At 40.8% G+C, this 24255-nt stretch overlaps 1 pseudogene; it reads right to left on the reverse strand.

Annotated features, from left to right (window-relative positions):
• Positions 1 to 6101: 6101 nt before the first annotated feature.
• LOC113428118 (vomeronasal type-2 receptor 26-like) lies at positions 6102 to 20499 on the reverse strand (annotated as a pseudogene).
• Positions 20500 to 24255: the final 3756 nt, after the last annotated feature.

Below are 24255 nucleotides of genomic sequence, written 5' to 3' on the forward strand. Positions count from 1 at the left end.
CCACGAACCAGTAGTTTTGAAGACCAGCTGGCCCTTCCTACCCCACCCCATGAGTCCCATCTGGCTGCCAGGTAAGTGTAGGGTAGTCTCCTGGGAGCAAAAATGGGGCATGGGGGGGGTCCGGTGCTGCCCCTACCCCATTTTTGCTCCCAAGAAGCTCCAGGAGGCTTGCTAGGCCAAAAATGCTCCCCCTCACCCCAGTTTTGTTACTAAGAGGCTCTAGGGAGGCTTGCTAGGCCAAAAGCGCCACCCCACACACATACCCTGCTTTTGCTCCTAGGAGGCTCCAGGGAGGCTTACTAGGCCCCGTTTTGGTGTGCTTAGTGTGGTAAGTTCAGAGTGGGTTTTGTAAAGAACAGCTTACCTATAGGACGCATTCATTTGCTCAATTTCAGAGCATACATTACACAATTTCCAAAGCATAATTTAGACTATTCAGCAGTTTGCCTAGCTGCTGCTTCATTACTTCTATTGCTGTCACAACCTTTATGGAGTGTCCAATGGCCTTTTAAGTTTGACAAGCAAAAACACAGTAAATATTTCTCACAAATATTTTCCTTCTTCTGCTTTGTGGTTTGATGTTTAACATACAAAATTATGTGCTGTGTTAGTATTCAGGCAGTTTGAAAACTTGTGGTTTTTGTTATTAGAAGGCAACTCTTTAATTTGAAGATGGTGGTAAATTCTTGGTAATAAAATGGCAGGTAGAAAGACTCACTTCTACTTGCCATTTAGAAAGGGTTAGAAAGAATGAGAAGGTTAAGCTTTGGTTTGTTTCCAATCTCCTTTTCTTTACTTGGTCTTCATAAAAAGTAGCTTTAGAATTGAAGCCATATATGTTAAAATAACATTCTTTTTGTTTAAATACAAGTATGCAAAAAGTTTCAAGATTAATCCAGGATGTTTAATAGCTTTAAATATCAGGGTGTTGTACTAAGGTTTAAGTCAGAGATCTTCACACTTGGCAACGTTAAGACCTGTGGACTTCAACTCCCAGAATTCTCCAGCCAGCATAGTTGAAGTCCACAAGTCTTAAAGTTGGCAAGTTTGGGGACCCCTGGTTTAAGTAGAAAGAGGTTCCATCTGAAAATATACTATGAATAGCATAGAGATGCATGGTAGCTTCTTTCTTTCTTTCTTTCTTTCTTTCTTTCTTTCTTTCTTTCTTTCTTTCTTTCTTTCTTTCTTTCTTTCTTTCTTTCTTTCTTTCTTTCTTTCTTTCTTTCTTTTTATTATAAAGGAAGAAGAAAAAGAAAGAGGGAGGGATGGGAGAATGAAAGAAAGGGAGGGAAGGGAGGGAAGGGAGAAAGAGGGAAGGGAAAGAAATTTGAATGAGATATGAATGGATGGACAGATGGATAGAGGGAGGAAGGAAGGGAGGGAAAGAAAAAGAAGAAGGAAGGACCACAAATCCTGGCTCTAGATGCAGCTTCAGAGGATGCTTTGAAACAGCACAGCAATCCAGGGCTGGAAGGGGCCTCAGAGGTCATCTAGTCCAACCCCGCATCAAGAGCATTGTTAAAGTGAGTGTCTATCTTTTGACCCATCCAGTAATGTGACCACCAAGCCATGCTCAGCCAATCACATGACCACCAAGCCACGCCTGCAAGCCACATTCAGCCAGTCACATGACCAGCAAGCCATACCCACAAAATTAGGCCATGCCCAAAGAACTGATTGTTAAAAAAATTGAATCCCACCCCTGGTTTATATACAAGATAGCTATGTACAAACATACATGGTAGGCAAATACCTGTGAAGCAATCAGTCTTCATTACTCTGCACAGAGAACTACAATAGAGATAAAACACAAGGAGAAAGAGATATGCCCTCTCATGGCCTCACTTTATATAGACAGCTTCTTAAAGTGGCAATAACCCTGCTGACCCAACCTTGGTCTTAAAATGGCAATACCCTGCTGACTCATTCTCATTGCATCAGCATTTGCAGCAGCCTTACAACAGCTGGTTAGCTATTAAATCATTACCTTTACAAGACAGTAATACTGCATTCTAACCAATATGCCACCACAACACTGGTACTAGATGTTGTGACCTTTATGTGTGTTTTGGGACTTAGCTAGATCTCTGATACTCACAGTTTCCCAGCTGAAACTATGATTAAATCATTCCATGTGTTGTGAAATTATGGAGTTTTCATTATCTGTTAGTTGGTATTCATGGATATGTTCAGTTAATCTTTTGACTGTCCTCCATAGTAATTGTTACACTATATGTTGTAGATGAATCCTATTTCTTCTTCTGGGGCTACTGGATTATTGGTTCACTTCGGATGTTTTGGGGGGATTTCAGTTGATTTAATGCTATGGTGATGCCGTGATTTAGTTAGTTTAATGCTGTGCTTTGTTGTTTATTACTTAGTATATGTTAATAAATCACATTAGTTATTCATTTTATGAAATTTCAATTGACAAGCAGATAATATTCTGTAAATTTTATGATTGCTGTAAGATTTCAATACAATTCGTAACCCCAACCCTAGCTATACTTACACGTGTAACCTCATTTTTTATGTCTCAATTTTCTTTTAGAAATGTGTTTCTCTCCTTTATATGAGTTATTTCTCAACTTTCCTGTCTTTTCTTCTATTTTGGAGCCATTTCATTATTTTAAAAGTAGAAAAAATAACAAAAAGTAGTTCACATTTTATTTTTCCTTCATTCTTTTCCTCATTAGCTTCTTGTTTTCCTATGGTCTCTTTTTCTATGACAACCTTCAATGCATTTTAGAGCACTTCTCACAACAAGCCTCCAATGTGACATGTAAGGGAACCATTCTATAAAGACTACATTACGTATTTTAATCCTGCACACTTGTTTTCAAATATTTCCATGAGATGGATAGCAATCACTTAAGGAGACAATTGAGATTTCTGTTACAGTTTGATTACAGATTACCAGAGTTGTAAAGGACCTTGTAGTCATCTAGTCCAATCCCCCCAAGCAGGAGAGCCTACACCATTTCTGACAAATAGCAGTCCAATCTCCTCTTGAAAGTCTCAAGTGAAGAAGCTCCCACAACTCTTGAAGGCAAGCTGTTCCATTGGTTTATTATTCTCACTGTCAGAAAATTTCTCCTTATTTCCACGTTAAATATCTCCTTGTTAAATTTCCATCCATTATTTCTTGTCTGGCCTTCAGGTGCTTTGGAAAATAGTTTGACTCCCTCCTCTCTGTGGCAGCCCCTCAAATATTGGAACACTTCTATCATGTCTCCCCTGGTCTTTCTCTTCACTAGACTAGCCACGCCCAGTTCCTGTAACTGTTCTTCATATGTTTTAGTCTCCAGTCCCCTAATCATCCTGGTGTTCTTCTCTGCATTCTTTCTAGAGTCTCAACATCTTTTTTTAGTGTGATGACCAAAACTGGATGCAGTACTCTAGGTGTGGTCTTACTAAGGCTTTATAGAGTGGTATTAATACCTCACTTGATTTTGATTGTATCCTTCTGTTAATGTAACTTGGAATTGCTTTGGTTTTTTTTGATTGCTGCTGCACATTGCTGGCTCATATTTACCTGGTTGTCCACTAAGACTCCAAGATTCCTCTCATAGTTACTGCCATTGATCTGGATCTTGAGCCTATTTTCTAGGGTGTTAGCTATTCCTGCCAGGTTAGTAGCATCTGCAAATTTGGTAAGTTCCCCTTCTAAGTTGTTTATGAAGATATTGAAGAATACTGGGCCCAAGGCAGAACCTTGTGAGACCCCACTGCTTACTTCCCTCCATGTAAACTTAGACCCATTAACAACAACTTGTTGAGTACGGTTTGTCAGCCAATTGCAAATCCATCTGGTGGTGATGCTATCCATCCCACTTTTTCTAGTTTACCAAGAAGTAGGTTGCGGTCTACCTTGTCAAATGCCTTGTTGAAGTCTAAGTATATTATATCAACAAAATTTTGCTGGTCTACTAATTTAGTCATTATGTTGAAGAATGAAATAAGATTGGTTTGGCCTGATCTGTTTTTAACAAACCTGTGCTGAATGTTATTACTTTACTTGTTTCTAGATGTTAGCAGATTTGTTTTTTTTATTATCTTTTCCAATATCTTTCCTGATATTGATGTTAGGCTGATTGGTCTATATTTTCCTGGGTCTGTTTTTTACCCTTTTTTGAAGATGGAAATCACATCAGCTCTTTTCCAGTCCTCTGGTAGTTCCTTGGTGCTCCAGGATTTTTGAAAGATGTGGTACATTGGTTCTGAGATGACCTCTGCCAGCTTCTTTAGAACTCTGGGATGTAATCCATCAGGTCCCAGTGATCGATATTCGTCGAGATCAGACAATTGTTCTGTTACTAATTTTTTGTTTATTTTAACTTTTATTTCTGGTCTGACTTTTACAGTTATGTTTTTGGTAGATTGGGCTATAGTTTCTTTTTGCATGAAGACCGATACAAAGCAGAGGTGGTACTCAACTGGTTTGGTCTGCTTCAGGTAAACTAGTAATGGTGATTTGGCATGGGTCACCGAACTGGTGGTGACCCCTGGCTGGCCACGGCCCCAACCCACTGGCTCACTTGCCCTGGTCGCTTTCCTAGCTTTCCCTACCACATGGCAGCCGTGGCACAGTCTGGGTAGATGTCCCAGGGCTGCTGCACATGTGCACTGCATGTGCAGCCACTACACATGTAGTACGCATGTGCAGCAGCCCTGGGACATCCGCCCACCTGCCCACCCTCCTGGAGCACATTTTCTTCCTTCTCCTGGTGGACGTGCCTCTTCCAGCCCAGCCTGGCCCAGCTCATCCAGCAGGTGGGTGGGCAGATATCCTGGGGCTTCTCACCCCCCCTTGTCACGAGATGCCTGCAGCTGCTGTTTTTATAAAAGTTCCTTTTATGAATCTTCCAAAGGACAAGAAAAAAAGCTCAGTAAATATTCTCAAGTTATTCAAGTTGTCAACAGTAAAGTCAAGGTCAGGCCATCCTCCAGATGTTATTGTTTCTATTCTGGGTATTAGACATTATGTGTATTGAAATGACTTTCACTAAGTATGCAATGGCTGGAGTGCTGTAGTATTTCTCTTCTTCTAGTAGATGTCTCTCTTATCCTAAATCCAATGTTAAACAGTCTGTCAAAAACAGCTGATTTTCCATTTAACCTCAAAGGGTTTAAAAATACAAATAAACCAGATAAATTTTCCCAGAAATCGCTTTTTAAGTTATTTGAGCTTTTCCCAAGCTTTCTATTATTTATTAGTTTCTCTTGGGCTTCTATTGCCTCTTTGTTCTCCTTTTTTTTCTCTGTGTGTCAAAATGCCTCTATCTTAGGCTTGGGAGTTATCTTTTAATATTCTTGTAGTTACTTCAAATATTTAGGGTAAAAGTTGATAATTATCTCACCCAGTTCCAATGCTCTATCTATACAATGCTCCAGCACAAAACTTGTAGTCTGGTTGTCCCAGCTTCATGACCTCCACAAATGACTGTCATCCCTGTTGCCATGTGGGGAGAGCTTACTTTAGACCTAACAAAGAAATTGCAGATTCCTCAAGGTCAATGAAGCACCTTTTCTTCCTTCACCACCCCTCCAAGGAGGCTGTGACCCCACACATTCTCCCAACAGTGGATACCAGCTGGATTTCAAAAGGCTTGGCAGAGCCCGCTATTTTCTAGCTGTTCTTGCCATGATGTAAACCGAAAGTCTGGGATCTGGTTTTTTGAACAGTTTGTATCTATCACCATGTTCCAGTCATGGGTTTCATCCCACCAAGTTTCTGTTATTCCAACTATATCATATCTACCTTCATGTATTAATAGTTCAAATTCACCCTGTTTCTTCCCCAGACTTCCTGCATTTGTATATAGGCACTTGACTATGTTATGTCTCACTCTGGGTATGTTTTCTATGTCTTCTATTTCGTGCTTGAGTTTGTCTTTCTTCTAATCCCTCCTTACTTCATTATTTGACTGGCTTTCGAGGGTTTTTTGCTTGGAATTAGGTCTTGGAGATCCTAAAGATTGGTCATCCTCCCCTCTCAATTTTAGTTTTACTACCTGATGAGCCAGTCATTTTCCGAAAATATACTTCCCTATCTTTGGAGTGAAAATTTGGAGACTTGATAGCATACTGGATCTAAAGAGTCAGTTTTGTTTCTTTATCAGCTGTCGCTTTCTGTTCAGATCAGGCCTCAGAACAATAATGTAGCATTTTGGGGCAAAAATGCAGCCCAGTAAACCAGTGGCAGAAGCCAAAATGGAGAAGATTTCTACAGCCACCAAATACTTCCCCTTGGTGCTCAGATAGGTGGGAACAAATGATATCCAGACACTGCAAAAGACCAACATGCTGAATGTGATAAATTTGGTTTCATTGAAATTGTCAGGTAGCTTCCTAGCAAGGAAAGCCACTGTGAAACTGATAGCAGTCAAAAAACCCATAAAACCAAGGACAGTATAAAACATGAAGGTCGAACCTTCATTACATTCTAGGACAATTTCTTCAGCCATGGAATACGTGTCTGAATCTGGGAATGGGGGAAAAATTGCCAGCCATATACTACTGATGGTGACTTGCACTAGGGAGCAAGAAAGAACAATAACATTGGCCAGACTTTTCCCCACCTAATTCCTCATTTTGGAGCCTGGCTTGGTGGCCATGAAAGCAAGAACCACTATGATTGTTTTGGCCAATATAGAAGAAAGGGCTACAGAGAAGATGATGCCAAAAGTAATTTGTCTCATGATACACTTTACTTGGTCAGGTTCCCCAATGAAAAGTAAAGTGCAAAGGAAGGAGAGGAAGAGAGCAATGAGAAGAATATAGGTGAGCTTCCGATTGTTGGCTTTGACAATCGGAGTGTCCTGGTGTTTAATGAAGATATGAAGTACCAAAGCTGAGATGAAAGAAAAGAAGAAAGTGATAGTTGTCAAGCTAATTCCCAGAGGTTCTTTATAAGACAGAAATGTGATGCATTTTGGAATGCAAAGATTGTGAGCTTTGTTTGGATATTTATCTTCTGAACATGGGAAGCAGTCATCTGCATCTGAAAAAGAAATGATTGCACTCATATTTATGAGTTTTATTTGATTGAATGGGAGAGAAGATAGCTAATGTGACTTTCTAAGCCAGGATTCAGACTTCCATTCTTCCAAGATCAGTAAAATGAGGACCCAGATTGTTGTGGGCAATATGCTGACTCTGTAAACCACTTAGAGAGGGCTGTAAAGCACTGGGAAGCTGCATATAAGTGCTATTGCTATTAATGCTTATTTTTTAAGCTTCCAGGAATATAATATCAAGACAGTTCCTAAATTACAGTTAATTAATTGGGAAGTTCCATTTAGCATTTTAAAAACCTCTTTCTGAACTCAAATGATAGTCATTTACCTTTCTAATCTCTTTGTTTCATAGAAACCATAGGTGAAAAGTTTTATTTTTATGGTCTGGTTTATCTTTCCCAGAGTAAAAAAGATGGCATGAGATTTGAATAGACTGAGTAATCAACATCTCTCCTGAATTATGGACAAACTTTTAAAGAGATGGCAAACTATTGCTTATAATTAAAAAGGTAATAAAAATAGACTTAAGACATTGCACAAAATACATAGAAATGAAATATGTGCTTTAAATCCCTTACCTGCCTTGTTTGACATTTTTCCTTCTGGATATGGAAGACAATCGTAGCAGCAAAAGGGCTTTCCTTCTATTTTTATTTTGCTGCAACCTGATAAGCATTGAGGATTGCACGTAGAAAGGGGTTGTACCTGTTAAGTATGGAGAATAACGGAGACCAGACATCTGACCAGTGACTTCAACTCTTTAATAAGTAATAGAACATAACAGAGCAACGCTATGGGCAGCAGTAACCCTTTTATAGGGTTAGCTGCTGCCTTATTAACCAATGAAAATGTGCAACAAGTTCAAACTACTAACCAATAAGAAGAGTCCCAAAAGTGGCCAATCAGGGACTATTTCTGGCCCAATCCCAAGTTGTTGTATAAGGACCAATCAAGTGTGCAGGTTTTCAACCCCTAATTTGCATTTAGGTTATTCACTTTTATTGATTCACAACACCCTCCCCTTGGGTTCCGTTTGAGGGGAGCTGTAATAAAATCCTCAAGATAGGCAGGCCGTTTGGTCTGCCTGGATGATTTCCGAGGCTCCACCGGGTTTTGTCCAATGTCCGGTTCGGTGGAGCGTTTGGATGACCTTTGTTAAATTCTATTTCGCTGCACGGTGATTCCGTGCTGCATTCACTGTGGTTGTCTCTGCTACTCCGTGTTTCTTGGGTTTTGCAGTTCGTTTTCCCCGTATTAAAGTTCCCTGAAAGCGTCAACTCCCTCCCGCTTCACGTTCCGGTGCTTCGCTGGGCTGTAGGGTTCCCGTTGACCTGCTATTAGTTGTATCAAGGTCAATTCCTCGATACTTCCTCCCCTTGAGTTGGTGAACCCGGGGAGTCATGGCCGCTGGGTGGTAGTCTCGATCGGAGCTGGTCTATGTGGCGTTTCCACACCCTCCCATCGTCTGTTAGCAGGCGGTAAGATCTAGGCCCGGTGAGGTGGGTAACGGTTGCGGGTATCCATAACGGGTCGCCGGAAAAGTTTTTGGCAAAGATTAAATCGCCTACCTTAAATTCCCGGCATTTGCTGCTGGAGCCGAAAGGTTTTTCGGTGCGAAAGCGGGTGGAGCCAGTCAAGGTGCGATCGTATTTTCCACTCCATAAGAAGTTCAGCGGGTGTTTTGTTGGTCACGCTGTGGGGCGTGATGTGCTGCAACAAGAGAATTCGATTGATTTTCTCGTCGATGTTGCCAAATTCCATTTTGTGAAGGGTCTTTTTTACAAATTGTACCATGCGTTCTGCACGTCCATTCGCCGCAGGGTGCGCGGGCGAGGTTAGCGCATGGCGGATGCCCCGATCAGCAAGATATTGTTCAAAGGGCAATGCAGTGAACTGTGGGCCGTTGTCCGAGACCAACACGTCCGGAAACCCGTGTGTGGCAAATAGTCTGTTTAATTTATTAATAACTGAGTCTGTTGTAGTTGTGTGCATTCGATGAATCTCGAGCCAGTTAGAATAGGCGTCGACAGTAATCAGGAAAGTGTGACCTTTGGTAGGCCCCGCAAAGTCAATATGAATACGGGACCACGGTCCCTCGGCGTTTCCCATTCGGTTGGGCTTGCTTTAGGTGGGCGTTGCTGACGTCCTGGCAATGTTGGTACGTAGCGACCCAGGCCTCGATTCTTTGTCGATTCCCGGCCACCAAGCATAGCTGCGTGCGAGTGATTTCATCCGCACAATACCGGATGTCCCTCATGCAATACCGCCAAATCAGTCTGTTGCAATTTGCCAGGGATTACGACTTGATCGCCCCACAAGATACAGCCTTTTTGGGAAAACAGCTCGGTTTGGCGAGCTTTGAAGGGCGCCCATTCAGGTGCTATTTGGTCCATCGGCCACCCCCGTTCAACCCAGCATATTATGTGTTGCAGACCTGGGTCACATTTCATTTCAAAAGCAATGTCTCTAGCCGTCAAGGGTGGTGCATGTAGAGCTTCGATCTGTAGTGTTGAGAGGGTTGGGGCTGGATCCACAACAGCGTCTGGGAGCGGTGTTCTGCTCAATGCATCGGGCGTGGGGAATCGATTTCCCGGGCAGTGTTGCAAGGTGTAGTTGTAGGCCGCCAGGAATTCAGACCAACGGGTCATTCTGGGGGACAATATATACGGGGTTGGTTTATTACCCGCAATGATCCCCAGTAGCGGTTTATGATCAGTGATTATTGTAAACGCACGGCCATAAACATATTCATGAAATCTTTTAACTGCAGCAACAATAGCTAAAGCTTCTTTGTCCAGCTGACTATAATTTCGTTCAGCTTTAGCTAAGGTTCGCGAAAAAAAACGCGATGGGGGCCTCCGCTCCGTTTGGTAACACGTGGGCCAGAATTGCCCCAACCCCAAAAGGTGATGCATCACACGTGATAGTGAGCGGCAGAGTCTCGTTGTACTGCATAAGTACTGAATCAGAAGTTAGCAATTTCTTTACTTGTTGGAAAGCATGTTGTTCCCGTTGCCCCAAACCCACGTTGCTTTTTTGTCTAATAGTCTATGCAATGGTTCAGCTACTGTTGCTTTGTGGGGTAAAACACATTATAGAAATTGATAAGTCCAAGGAACGCCTGTAGGTCTGCCTTGTTCCTTGGAGTGGGTGCCTTTTTAATTGCTCGTAATTTGTCTTCGTGGGATGAATTCCTTGGCTGTCCAGGAGATATCCCAAAAATTCTACTTTTTCGGTACATAACTGGCATTTATCTTTTTTTACTCTGAGGCCTGCATTTTGGAATCTTCGTAAAACCTCTCTGAGTCGTTTTCTAGGATGTCTTTGTTAGGTGCGGCGATGAGTACATCGTCGAAATATGGGACAACGCCTTTTATCCCTTGTAACAACCTTTCCATTAAACTCTGGAAGATTCCAGAGGCGACGCTTACTCCCAATTGGAGCGGTTGCATTTAAATGCGCCCCTATGTGTTACGATCGCTTTGCGCCTCGGCTGTGGTTGGGTCTACAGGCAATTGTTGATACGCCTGGGCTAGATCTAGTTTGGTGAAAACTTTCCCGCCGCCCAGGAATGGAGTAAATGTTGCACTACCGGTACTGGATAAGCACTTTGCTGCAGTGCGTGGTTTAATGTGGCCCGGTAGTCTCCGCAAATTCTTAGGGACCCATCAGGCTTGATAGGCGCCACTATCGGGGTTTCCCAACGGGCGTGGTTGGTGGGTTCCAGTACGCCCAGCGCTATTAGTTTATCGAGTTGTTCGTCGATTTTAGGCTTCAAGCGAACGGCACCCGACGCGGCTTAAGGCGGATGGGTGCTATCTCAGGGTTCAAGTTAAACGAGATTGGGGTCCCCTTATACTTGCCTAGTCCGTTCGCGAAAACGTCTTGGAATTCTTGCACAGTGCTTCCTCCCAATCGACGCCTCGGCCTTGTGGACTCGGCTACAGTGATCCCGAGCGGCCTGAACTATTGAAGGCCTAGAAGACTAGGCCTGTCTCGATCCACGACCGTTAGTGGTAGTGCGACGGTGCGGTCTTTGAATGAGACCTGAATTTGCGGGACCCGACAACGGGAATTCTGTTACCCTGATAGTCTTTGAGTAGCAACCCTTTGAGGGTTAAGGTCTTGGCGGCGGATCGTGGGAATGAGCTGTTGGGCGTTTTCCACGATACCATCGAGAAGGAAGATCCCGAGTCTACCTCCATCACGCAAGGTTTGTTTTCGATGGCGACCTTTACTCAGATTTTCCCGGCATCAAGGGATGTAGCGTGGCCTATGGTGATTGTTTGGTGGGTCTCTTCCCGCCGGTTTTCTTCACGCCTGATGGAAGTGGTGGACTGTTTGTTTCTGTAGGAGTGGTTCAATTTTTCTCGGTGTGTGCCGAAGAATCCGGAAGACTGGCATTCGGCCTGCCGGGTTTGGAGTTCTGTTTGCTTCTGCAAACCTTTGCGATGTGACCTCGCCTCCCGCAATGGCGGCAGAGTGCGTCGAGGAATTTGCAGCCGGATCGTGGGTGATTGGCTCCACAGCCGGCACACGGTCGCAATGAGTGTTGTGTGTACTTGTCTCTCTCTGTTCGAAGTCGGTTGACCTCTTCCTCATCGCTGTCGGACGGGGACTCTAGGTCTTCATGGTGAGTTGATACCAGGTGTCTCTCCGAGCGAGGCGAGGTATCAGTGGCGAGGTTTACGAGCGGTGCGTTGGTGCGGCGCATTTGGGCTGCCGACTTCTTGGTCGCTCCGCTGCCGAGGCTTCTTTAAGGGCATCGGTGAGGCTGATGTCCCCCTTAGCCATAATTTTGCTCTGGATCGCGCCGTCTTCTAGGCCCAGAACCAGGCGGTCCCGGAGGGCTTCTTCTAAGTCTGTGAACCCGCAGAGGCCTCCTAGGTTCCGGAGGTCCGCGATGTAATTGGCAAGGCTTTCGCCCTTCCGTTGGTCCCTCTGGTAATATTCGTGTCTTCTTACTAAGGTTGGCACGGTGGGCGCGTAGTGAGCCCGTAGTAACGGCTCGAGGACGTCCCAGTCCATTTCTTTTACTTCTGCTGGCTTGGCAAGCGACTTTGCCATTTTAAACACGGTTGGCCCACAATGAGTTAGAAAGATAGCTCTTTTTTTGCCGGTTGTCGCATCTTTCAAATTGTTGGTCTCAGAAACATCTGGAACCAATTCATGTAGGCCTCCTAGTCTTCGGTTTCTGGGTTGAATGGAGCGGGTGGTACGGCACCGCTGGCCATGTTGCCGTTGATGGTGCGTGTTCGACCACGTGCTCTGTTTGTTGCTCTGTAGGTTAGTCAGCTCTTCGGTCTCCGGATCCCACCCTCATCGCCAGTGTTAAGTATGGAGAATAATGGAGACCAGACATCTGACCAGTGACTTCAACTCTTTAATAAGTAATAGAACATAACAGAGCAACGCTATGGGCAGCAGTAACCCTTTTATAGGGTTAGCTGCTGCCTTATTAACCAATGAAAATGTGCAACAAGTTCAAACTACTAACCAATAAGAAGAGTCCCAAAAGTGGCCAATCAGGGACTATTTCTGGCCCAATCCCAAGTTGTTGTATAAGGACCAATCAAGTGTGCAGGTTTTCAACCCCTAATTTGCATTTAGGTTATTCACTTTTATTGATTCACAACAGTACCTATTGGACATCAAGAAGGAAAATTGAGAAATTATTATTTAACATTCAGAAATTCTTGCATCTGAAGAATTGGGAATTTGCAAGTATTTAAGGCAGATAAAATACTTGTATTCATGTATGGCACGAGTATTTTTTCCAGCAAGACATACAACTTGTTTTAATTGCTCTAACAATCAATTATTCATTTAGCATATTTATAATTAAAATTACCTAACATTACACTAAAATAAGAATTTCTTTAGAATGTTGGAAAATTTTGGATACTTTTCCCAATATTTTTGAGTTTGAGCAAGCATTCATAAAAGTCTAGATTAACAGGCCTATTCACACATGCTAGAAACAGTCCATATTGTAGGAAGTATACAGCCATAAGTAACCATGTGACAAGAACATAGGAAGAGTAGCCCTATTGTAAGACTTTTTAATTATTATTTTAAAGACTGATAAAATCCTCCTCTTTGTAAAAGCTATTACCCAGTATGTTAGGTACATTCATTTCAATATATGTTTTTTTAATAAGCAATTTAAAATGCCTATACATTTTAATCTATCATATAATAATGCTTTTTTAAACACATTATTATTTTAAAAATTCTTGAAAATGTTTTTACACTTTGTTTTAAAAGTTCAGCAAAATCAATGGGAATTGAGAAAAACTGAATTTTATAGCTATGGAATGAAAATTGTCTTATTCACCCTAACAAGTACAGTTCAAGTCAGTTTCTAAATGGATTTTTAAATTCATGGTGATCGTATTCAATTTGTTCATGAGTCATTTTCAGGGAACAGTCAATGTGTGTCTCTAATTTCTCTACATTATAACATTTACATGAATAAAAACTAATCAAAATTAACAATCAGAAAGAAAAACAGAAGCAGAGATCATTCATTAATTAAAAACAAAGTAAAATTACAGCATATACAAAAATGACTTACAAATTCAAAGAAAATAAAAACCACTTATATTAAATCCTTACTTTAACACTATATTATAATATTCCTTATATTATAATGTCCATTATTCCTTCCCCTCTCCCAGAATTAAGAAGTTTTGACAATCATTGGATCCACATTTTTCCCATTTCATACAAAACATCTTCCAATTGTAGATTAATTTCTTCAGTGACTTTTCTCTTACAAAAGCTGTTAATTTATCTATCTCTACCAGTTTTGTCACCTTTACTAACCATTATCTTAATGTAGGTATAGCAGGATTCTTCCAGACCTGACCCACTTTTTTCATATATAGAAGTAAAGTACCATGTGATTTTTTTTTCAACTCTTTGTTCATAAACCCTAAGACTGCAAATATCAGGTCTAAACTGTACTGTGTAATAACTTTCAAATTTTTAAATTGAATTATAAATTTTAATCCAATATTACTTAGCTTTTTTGTAAGCCCACCTAAAAAGCTCTTAATCATTTTACACTTCCAGCAAATTTTTGGAGACCCTTTGTAAATTTTATCCACTATATCTGGAGATAAATACGCTCTCTAACATTATTTCAAATACCTTACTTTTTGCATAAAGTCATTTTTCCTAGCTCACTCCAACTTGATTATAGTCCTCCAGAAAATGGAAATTACTCAAAAGTAAATACTTATCCTCAAAAAGATGTTTTTTTCTTTGGGTGCAAATATTTGCAATTTGGAAGTGATTAGAAATGTGGGTCTATTGCCTATAAAAGCCTTGAACTGATTGATTGCTTGCAAGGAGAAAACATTTACAGATCATGTAGATATATTCTTGTTTCCTCCTTGATCTGGAGAAATTTGAAGTGTCTCATCAACATCCTCCATGAGTGCTGAGGCTGAGTGCTGAGGCTCAAACTGAAGGCCCTTGTGTTGCCATGTCAACACAGGAAGTTTGTACCTGTAATTGTTGAAGAAACTGTCTGAATCTAAAATCAGTAAATGAAAATAAAAGAAATAATAAAAATTATTCTTTGTAGTTTGATATTGGTGCCAAAACTACCTGGTTAAACATAGTGGGCCAGATTATAACCTCTGCAGATATCGTGAGAAGATTTTCAGGGGGATCCACTGGAGCTACGTTTCCAATTTTGATTCGATGAAACGATTGGTTGGGGAAGGTGACCCAGTTGATAACATCAAATCCAGTTGCTAGCTTTCCTCTTTCATCAAAGGAAACCATTTCTGAAGCACTGTTGTTAAATGAAATAGTTCTCAGATACCATTGTAACTAAATGAAAACCATTGAAATAAAGTTTTAACAATTGGAAATAATGAGCAACTCTGAATGAAGGATCTTTCATCTTTCAAAAGAAGCATATATGTGACCCTTTTGAGGTATACCAATCAGCAAAAATAGTACAAGAAATCAATTTTTATTGCTATAGGGTATGATAACATAAACTTGAAAGCTCACTAGTTTCCCACAAAGAAGTACTTAAAATCTCTTTTTCACTTTCCTTCTTTCCAAGAAATAAATTACCATTTCCTTTCTATTAACAGTCCTTCTGCTGATTTTTGCATCCTTTCTCAATAGTACATCTGTGAACCTCTACATTATTTTTAGAATTCCTTTACATTCTCATCATGAGGAACAAATATTACTGTACCAGCTGGAGCAAAAGTCTTAACAGAACCCTTTGTGAAATTCTGGATTCTACTCTACTGCACTGGCACTGCTATACTAAAAATGCCATGGATGTATGCATGCACAAAGAAGAAGGAAGAACAAACAACATTCCTCCTTCTTTTTGTGATCAGCCTATTAATCAATATTCAATGCCATCCTTTCTTTCTTTCCTTATGCACCTCATGCTCTTCTCCTCACTATGGAATCAAAATAAAGAACCTAAAGCAAATAATCAAGGACCAGTGCAGGATTTATTGTTAACAATGTGTACTGGAGAAATTCCATTCAGAAACTACTGCACAGAATTGATATTTGTGGATTTCAAAGAATGATGCATGCATACCTATTCATGAGTAATTGGTTGGCTACTAAGGCTCAATAGAGACTTCATTTCCCTAGAGTCCTGCAGAAAAATCAGTTGGAACCACAGCTGATTATTTCTTTCTATCGGTCCACGATAGAAAGTGTCCTCACATATTATATAACAGTATGGTATACTGGTTTAACAGCTTTGGACAGGAAGGCACTACAGAAAGTGATTAATCTGGCACAAGAAACCATTGGTTTCCCGGTAACACCACAGGACAATATTTCCAGGTCTAGTTGCTTCAGCAGAGTAAGGAAGATACTTAGGAACGATTTGCATCATGGCCAGTGTCTTTTCTCACTTTTACCATCCAGCAGAAGACACCAAAGTATAGCCAACTGGACAAACAGGTTTAAAAACAGGATCTACCCATAGGCTGTCAGACTCCTAAACACAATCACAATCACTCCACGTACATATGGAAACGTATGACTAACTTTTTTCCCCCAATTACTTGTATAAGGATTATTCTCTATGCTATTCATGTTGTTTTGTATTTCTGTTATAGATTGTACCAGTAGAGACTAAACCAATTTTGTTTTATACATGATGTATAAAGGCTATTATTATTTACATAATAGATCTCAAGCCCTTCTTACATTTAAAAAAAACCAAAGGTCTCAGTTAGAAGAAACATTTGCATCATAAGATTCAGAGGTTCCTATGGGAGTGTTTTGATAGAACTATCAAAAATCACTGTGGGCTACATTCATTATGTCTTATTAAACAGTCCCATTCATCTAAAAACTGATTTATCCCACAATGCCCTTGTCTACCTTCTAAAACTCCTCTTGAATAAATATTTGATATTGTCCTTTTCTCAGCATTGTTACACCCCATGTTTATTGTTACCCTTAATTAATAAGGCAAAATATACTCCCCTTTGAATTTCTGACATATCACCTTGATCTCATTAGCTATACAACTCCAAAATACTACCTGAACACAGTTATATGATAGTCATTTAAATAAAGGATATTTACATACATTTCATTTTTTTACCTGCCATGATTGTTGACTTAGAATCCTGAGTTCCCAAGCTTTTTCTCTTTTTCTGCCCTTAGGTGAAATCATGGCTTGCAGAGCATGGGCCAAAGCATAGACAGCATTGTAAATGCTGTAACTTTGCCCACTTATTTTAGTTTCAAACAGACATTGGGGAAGGGTCTCCAGTGACTCCTCACCAGTGCATTGATTGCCACTGTCCTCATCTAATCCAGCATTTGGGAAAGAACATTGAAATGCATGTTCCCAAAATACTCTTGTCAAGCTGTCTTCTTCTTCAGAAGAAGGCTTCTTCATCTGAATAAATTTCTTAAACCCCAATATTTCCTTTGAGGAAACTGCCAACGTTATTGCACCATGGATGAAATCCATGCCTCTGGTTCTTTGAAAGGGAATTGATGTGAATTCCATCTGTGCTGGCATTATCCAAACCTTATCTTTTCTCTTCATTGGCATGTCCACATATTCTGAAATATATGGCAACAGTCTAAAGACAGTCATGTCCTCATTTTCACAATATATGACCACAACATTGGCAGTACTTCTCATAATAACCTTGTATATCATAAAATAGCCAATTAGGTGATCCTCAAGGTCATTGGTAACAGATTCCTTTGGCATTTCTTCTATGAAGTCAAAACAGATGCCTCTCTTAGAAAATATATCAAGCCTATTCTTTATAAAACTCTTTCCTCTCTCAGGGTTTTGTGTAATGAGCCCAATCCACTTCCACTCAAAGTGAAGCAACAATTCAATAATCCCCATAATTTGAAGATCTTCACTGGGAAATAATTGATGGAAGAAAGCAGTTTGAATATTGTCATATGTCTCTGCCGATGAACCATATATGAGCTAAGAAAAATGGAAAAACTGGACCATATATTTTCAATTCAAAATAATTGTATCTTAAGGAAGTGTATTGATGCAAATGTTAATATTGTTCTTCAAAGAGCAGCAGAGTTTGCACATTCCAATATAATATCTATGTACATTGTTTATTTTTCTTTTAACATGGTGCATTTTTAAAACTTCAGAAATATAGGAACTTATTTATAGGATGCATATGTACCACCCCATTATGCAATTATTAACACATGGTTTAATGAAATTATTTTCCATGGGAGTAGGAATATGCAGTTTTCTAGCATGACAAACAATTTTTTCTCATCCCTGGGTGAAATAAAGTTTGCTATTTAGTTTAATTGTGATATTAACAATATCAAGCATTGATATCAATCATTCTTCATTTTGAAGATTTCTGACATTACTTACATTCATAATCTAAACAAAACTTTGGAATAGAAATTAAACTAAATCAAGCATATTGTGAGCAATCTTTTTCATAAGAGAGGGAATCAATATACTTTATAATACTTCTGTTGTTATGTCAATAATATCATTTTATTCTGCCAGTTAAAAAATTGAACGTGGTTCTTATTTTTGCTAATAAATATAATAGTTCATGTAATTAACTTTAAATAGAATGAGCAAGTGTTCTGATATGCTTCATTTATAGCCAGATGTACTCACAATAAGAAAGGAATATCCAGACATTATATTTGGGCTAGATTTGCTGTGCAATTTATTATAGAGTGAGCAAGTTCCCAGATGAGTTTATTGTAAAGTCTCTATTTTTGTTTCATTTATCACTTACACAGATCACAAATAAACACATAAATGTGTGCCTTGGTTATTGGATCTCAGTTTTTGATTTCTGGAATAATTCTTACCTGTGGAAGCTTGTAAATGCTCAGAATATTTGACAGGAACTGTCCTATGTAAGCATTATGTCCTGCAATCACAGATATGACATTGTCCTTGAAATCACACTTGTAGTTTGGAATGAAACTTCTCTTTGTAGAGAGGAGTTCCATGGAAGCCAGATAGATCCATCTTGCCAGAACATAGCTATTGGAGATATGGATACCAAGGGTGATGTTAGGCAAGATCCTGGAATTCTCATTGATTTCTTTGATTGCAAATTCCAAAGCCAAGATGTGCTGGTAGTTTTGCATATACAACCTGAAATAAGGATTAAAGCATCTATTTCCCAATTAAGGAATTGGCTGCATTCTAATTTATATATTCTAATTTTGTACCACTCGTGATTATACAGCCCACATGCACTGAAAGGATGGGGTACATTAGTATGGCATCCCTGACGGTCTCAGACAATTAGTCTCAAGACCCAAAGGGCAAAGTTAAATAACAATAGATATAAAAGTCTTAATGAAATACCTGTGTTGTAACTTCTTTCTATCAATTTGAAATAGCACCAAAGAGTGGGATACATTCAGAAGGTTGAATTGCAAAATGGAATAATTGTTAATAATTACAGAATATTTCTTTAAGATTCCAATTTTATTTGTATCTCCTACCTTAATATTCTACTCCACCATTTCCTGTTCTTTGTTCTTCAATGACACACTAATGCTGACTCTTTTTGTTCGTAGCCTAGTTATTGCCCCACAAAAAAGGAATGTACTAAAATTAAATTGTTATTTAGCCAAATAATATCAAGGATGGTGTTGTAAGTTGTCCAAATAAAAATATATTGGAAAATACATTTTGTAATAGAACTCAGACAATAATTGACTAATAATATCATTATTAAGAAGAGAGAAAAATAGTAATGCAGCAAAGGCAATCCAGAATTTATCCCTCATTCTACTCCAAATTTTAACTATCTCTGTACTACATTGCTTAAAACTTAAGATTTACATACATGAAATCATCAACTAGTTCTTTTGATGGATTTCTTGTGAATGTTACTTTTTCAGACATCATATAAATTAGACAGGAAATGCATGCAATGACCAAATCTTCTGAATGATACAGCTTGTGCTGAATAAGAGGCTGGTTTCCTATAGAACATTTACCAAGAGGTCTATCAGATTCTACAAACAAGGACCATATTGCTACGGATGCAAAGAATAATATCATCTTGCAGACCAATTTATCTTTCAGCCATCTGTTTGCTCCATTAGGCTCATGATATAGAATATTAAACATTATTCCATGGGGCTACTTTAAAGTCAAAGGTATAAATCTTTTAAAAATCAGAATCAACAGACTTTGTCCTCCAGCTCTACCCTTGGGGGAAAATTAAAAAAAAAAACATTTTTATTGTTATTGAAATACAGTATTTATAATATTTTAGGTAACTGCAAGATTGAAAATAATAATGCATAATTGATAATAATTGTACAGGTCAAGGCATGCTCAGGTGCATAAACGAACTTGTGACTTGCAGGGAATGGTACTGCATGGAATTAAGGACAAAATAACAGTGGCAGGAGGATAGAAAGTACTAAGCATTAAAAATAAAAAAAGTTTTCTTCTCCAGTATCTGTGGTTGGTTTTCCAAGTGAGAAAAATAGTTGAATTCAAATGGAGAGTTCAATCATGATTAATTAAACAATAAATCAAATTAAGTTGCTTTAAATGAACTTTAAATCTCATTGTTATAGAATATATTTCCCTTTAGGTATTCTACAATAAAACAATCAATGAAATCGTGCAGTAATAAATCAGCTTCAACAGTTTCGATACATGCCAGGCCTCACGTAGGCTGAAAACATGTACCAGGAACCAAAAAACATCAATCAGCAACACGTCACCATGGGCTACTAACTGGAATGCAGGCGCTGACTGGCTACTTTGTACCTACTAAAATGACCATATAACACTGTGATTGGAGGCTACTATGTGTCCACTAACATTCCTACTCATGTAACATAATGATTAAATAGAGTTCACCGCTTGTGACGTATCACTATGTGTTTTTAATAAAAGAGCTTCCCGAGCTCGTGTTCGGGGCAGCTCACCCGAGATAGAACCAGCTTGGTGTCTTTCTTGATGCATTCGACCACCCAGTGAGAAGCCTTCCTAATGCGGAGCAAAGCCGCATCTGGTGACCCCGACGTGATCCGTTAAAAGAAATGGGTGCGTCTGTCTTCGACTGCCTATCTCACCTGGCCAGATGAGCCAGTTGCAACCCAGGGATGCCGTCTCGTGTCACGGATCCCTCCCCAGGAATCTTCCGTAAAAAAGACATCCTCCCTTCAGGTGAGTATGGGTGGAAAGTTCTCCAAAGCGCAGATAGCACATTTGCAGGAATTAGGAGAATTAACGAAGAGCTCAATTCTTATTCTTAGGAATCAGGGCAAAACACTCCCGGTTCCAACTAAGAAGGACCTAATTACCCTTTTGACTTACATTTACACACAATGTCCGGCTTATCCGGAGAAAGGGTCCTTGAAAGTCTCCACATGGCAACTTTTGGGTGACTATTTTCATAATACTCCCAGGGCTCCGCCAAAGATTCTGACCACATGGCGAATAGTCATGGAATGTTTAAAAATCCATGGTTTAGCACTGACCAATGCCCCCTCCCCTAAGGAGGGTCCTCCTCCTTATACAGCCGAAACTAAGACTAAGGATGCTCTCCCATTAGAAGCTTCCTCCCCCACTGCTCCTGAACCCATGAATCCTTCTAACTCAAATCCAGCAGAGGATCAGACACCCATGGGAGCGATCGCGCAAGCCATGGCGCAGGGATGCAGGGAGGGCTCTCTTACCCTGGAGGAGCTTTCTCTCTGTCCTGTTGAATATGTAGGGGATGGAACCGGAAATATGGTGCCTAGACTTGAACCTTTACCCATGAAATTAATCAGAGATTTAAAACAAGCCGTGGCCATGTACGGCATCCAGGCACCATATGTCAGAGGCTTCATTAACAATATCAGCACCTCCTTTTTTATGTTACCCCAAGATTGGAAAGTTCTTTTCCGTATGGTGCTGACGGGACCGCAGTATGTTGTTTGGGAGTCAGACTTTCGCGCCGAAGCCGAGAGATTTGCCCGCGATCGTGGCGCAGCCGTGAGAGCAGATCAAATCTTCGGTACGGGCCGATTTACGGACTTAACAGCTCAGATGGCTCTCCCACAACATACTCTTGCCCTTATCAGTATCATAGCGGTCAAAGCCCTTGACAAAGTTGATGATCCTACCTCTGGCATCGTAGGATCTTTTTCAAAAATTACTCAAGGCTCACATCAGCCTTATGCTGAGTTCATAGAGGAACTTCAGAAGGCCATTCAGAGACAAATCTTGAATGAAGAAGCCCGTAAAGAGCTTCTGTTAAAACTGGCCGTTGAAAATGCAAATGAGGATTGCAAGAGGATTCTGCAGCCTCTATCTGCCCGAGGGGGGGCTTCCCTCTCGGACTATCTAAAGGCTTGCAGAATCGTGGGAACTGTCTCCTACAATATGGAGCATCTGGCCATGGCCTTGCAGCAAGCAAGTTCTCAAAACAGGCCGGCCGGAAACTGCTTCAATTGTGGGAAGCCAGGCCACTTCAAAGCACAATGTAGAGCCAGGGACAATACACAAAACAACACCAAGCCTAAAACGATATGACCAAGATGCAAGAAAGGGTACCACTGGGCAAACCAGTGTCGCAGCAACATTCCTCAGCTGCAGGAAAACTAGAAGAGGGGCGATCAGCCAGCCCCGCTCCAAAGGCTGACTCCATGTCTTTCCAACTTATTGCCTCTGAAGATATGGAAATCGACATCCCAGGCACTGTGTACTTTCTCCCCACACGCCTGAAAATGATCCTTCCTGCCATGACGCCCCTCATAATCTATCCCATCCAGGACCTCATGTCAAGGGGAATCATTGCATCTCCGTTTCTGAGAGATTCCGATGACTTTTCCTCAGTGGCCATGGCGGTAATTGGAAATACTCCCACCAAATTTAGCAAGGGAGAACTAGTAGCAACCGCTGTTCCGGTACCTGTTAAAACGGCTGATGCTTGGGCATTTACTGTCCATCAAGTGGTGGAACATGCCACGCCTGTGTTACAATTCACAATCCGTGACAAAGTCTTTTCAGGTCTTTTAGATACTGGAGCTGACGTAAGTGTCATCCGAACGGCTGAGTGGCCGGACGATTGGCCTTTGGAAACTGCCCCAGCCGTTCGGGGAGTGGGAGGAGTTCAGCACGGCCACCGTAGCAAACACTGGCTACCGGTGAGTTCCTCTGATATTTCTCGCACTGCCTACCTCCAACCCTTGGTTCTTCCACTACATACTAACCTCTGGGGCCGTGATCTTATGTCTCAACTTAACGCAAAACTCATTATCGATTAATGGAATCTTTTGCTAGAACTCCACTGCGGCTACAATTAAAAACCACAGAACCTGTTTGGGTAGATCAATGGCCCCTCACGATAGACAAACTAGAGGCCCTGCAATCACTTGTCCAGGACCAAATTGTCAAAGGGCACGTTGAACCATCTGTCAGCCCATATAACACCCCCATTTTTGTCATAAAGAAAAAGTCAGGAAAATGAAGGCTCTTGCATGATCTAAGAGCCGTGAATGCAATAATAAAACCAATGGGGGCGTTACAATGTGGTCTTCCAAATCCCAACATCATCCCTGAAAAATTTGATCTCATGGTCATTGATTTAAAGGACTGCTTCTTTTCTATCCCCTTGCATGAACAAGATCGTGCCTTATTCGCTTTTACACTACCTCATTTAAACAACTCCTCTCCCTCCTCCCGCTTTCAGTGGAAAGTCCTACCCCAAGGTATGCTCAATAGCCCCACCATGTGTCAACACTATGTCAATAATGTCCTGCTACCCTATCGTTCTGCCTTTCCACAATTTCTGGTGTATCACTACATGGACGATATCCTTGTTGCCGCTCCTGGGCCACCGGGTACGGTGTTCACTTCATTTTCCTTCCTGAAAGCCATTCTTGCAAAAGGAGGTTTGCACATAGCACCTGAAAAGGTACAAGTACTAACTCCGTACGCATATCTGGGCTATAAAATGCTTTCAACTACTGCCTATCCTTCAATCCCCTCTCTGTCTCTACCTTCTCAACCCACCCTGGTTCAACTTCAGCAATATCTGGGTACCATAAACTGGGTTTGACCTTTCCTGTCTTTAACCACTGATATTTTTTCTCCATTGTTTGAAGCCCTTACCTGGGGGAAAAAACCTGCTGACATAATATCCTTGCAGCAACCTCAGCTTCAAGCAATAACTCAAATAGAAGATAATATCCGAAAAATATGGGTAGACAGAGCTGCTGCCAATACAATATGGTCATTTTAGCCACCCCGACCTCAGCAGTATCTCAAAAGGACCAAAAACTCCACATCATAGAGTGGATCCATCTTTCCCATACGCCACGATGCTCCATCACTTCCAAATCAGCTCAATTGGCTCAATTGATCATAAAAGGCAGGAGCCGTGCAAAATTACTTATGGGAATAGATATCTCTACACTTTTTATCCCTTTTTCGCTACAAATATGGGAATCTCTATTCCAAAACTCCCAGGAAATTCAGTTTGCCTTAGCCGACTGGCCTGGACTAGTTTCCTGCCACCCGCCCACTGATCCACATTTTCAAATCATTCGGACAATACCCATCTCTTTCTTCTCTCCCATCAGCAAAGGACCTTTGGTCAATGCTTTGACTATATTTGCTGATGGCAGTAGGGAACGAGGAGCATGCGCTTGGCAAAGGAATGGGGTGTGGCACACTAAGACCACCCCTGTGCAAACATCACCACAAAGGGCTGAGCTTGCTGCAACCATA

This window comes from Notechis scutatus, chromosome Z (assembly GCF_049901735.1).
Source record: "Notechis scutatus isolate UNSWTSFEM ecotype Mainland chromosome Z, rNotScu1.2, whole genome shotgun sequence".
Classification (NCBI taxonomy): domain Eukaryota; kingdom Metazoa; phylum Chordata; class Lepidosauria; order Squamata; family Elapidae; genus Notechis; species Notechis scutatus.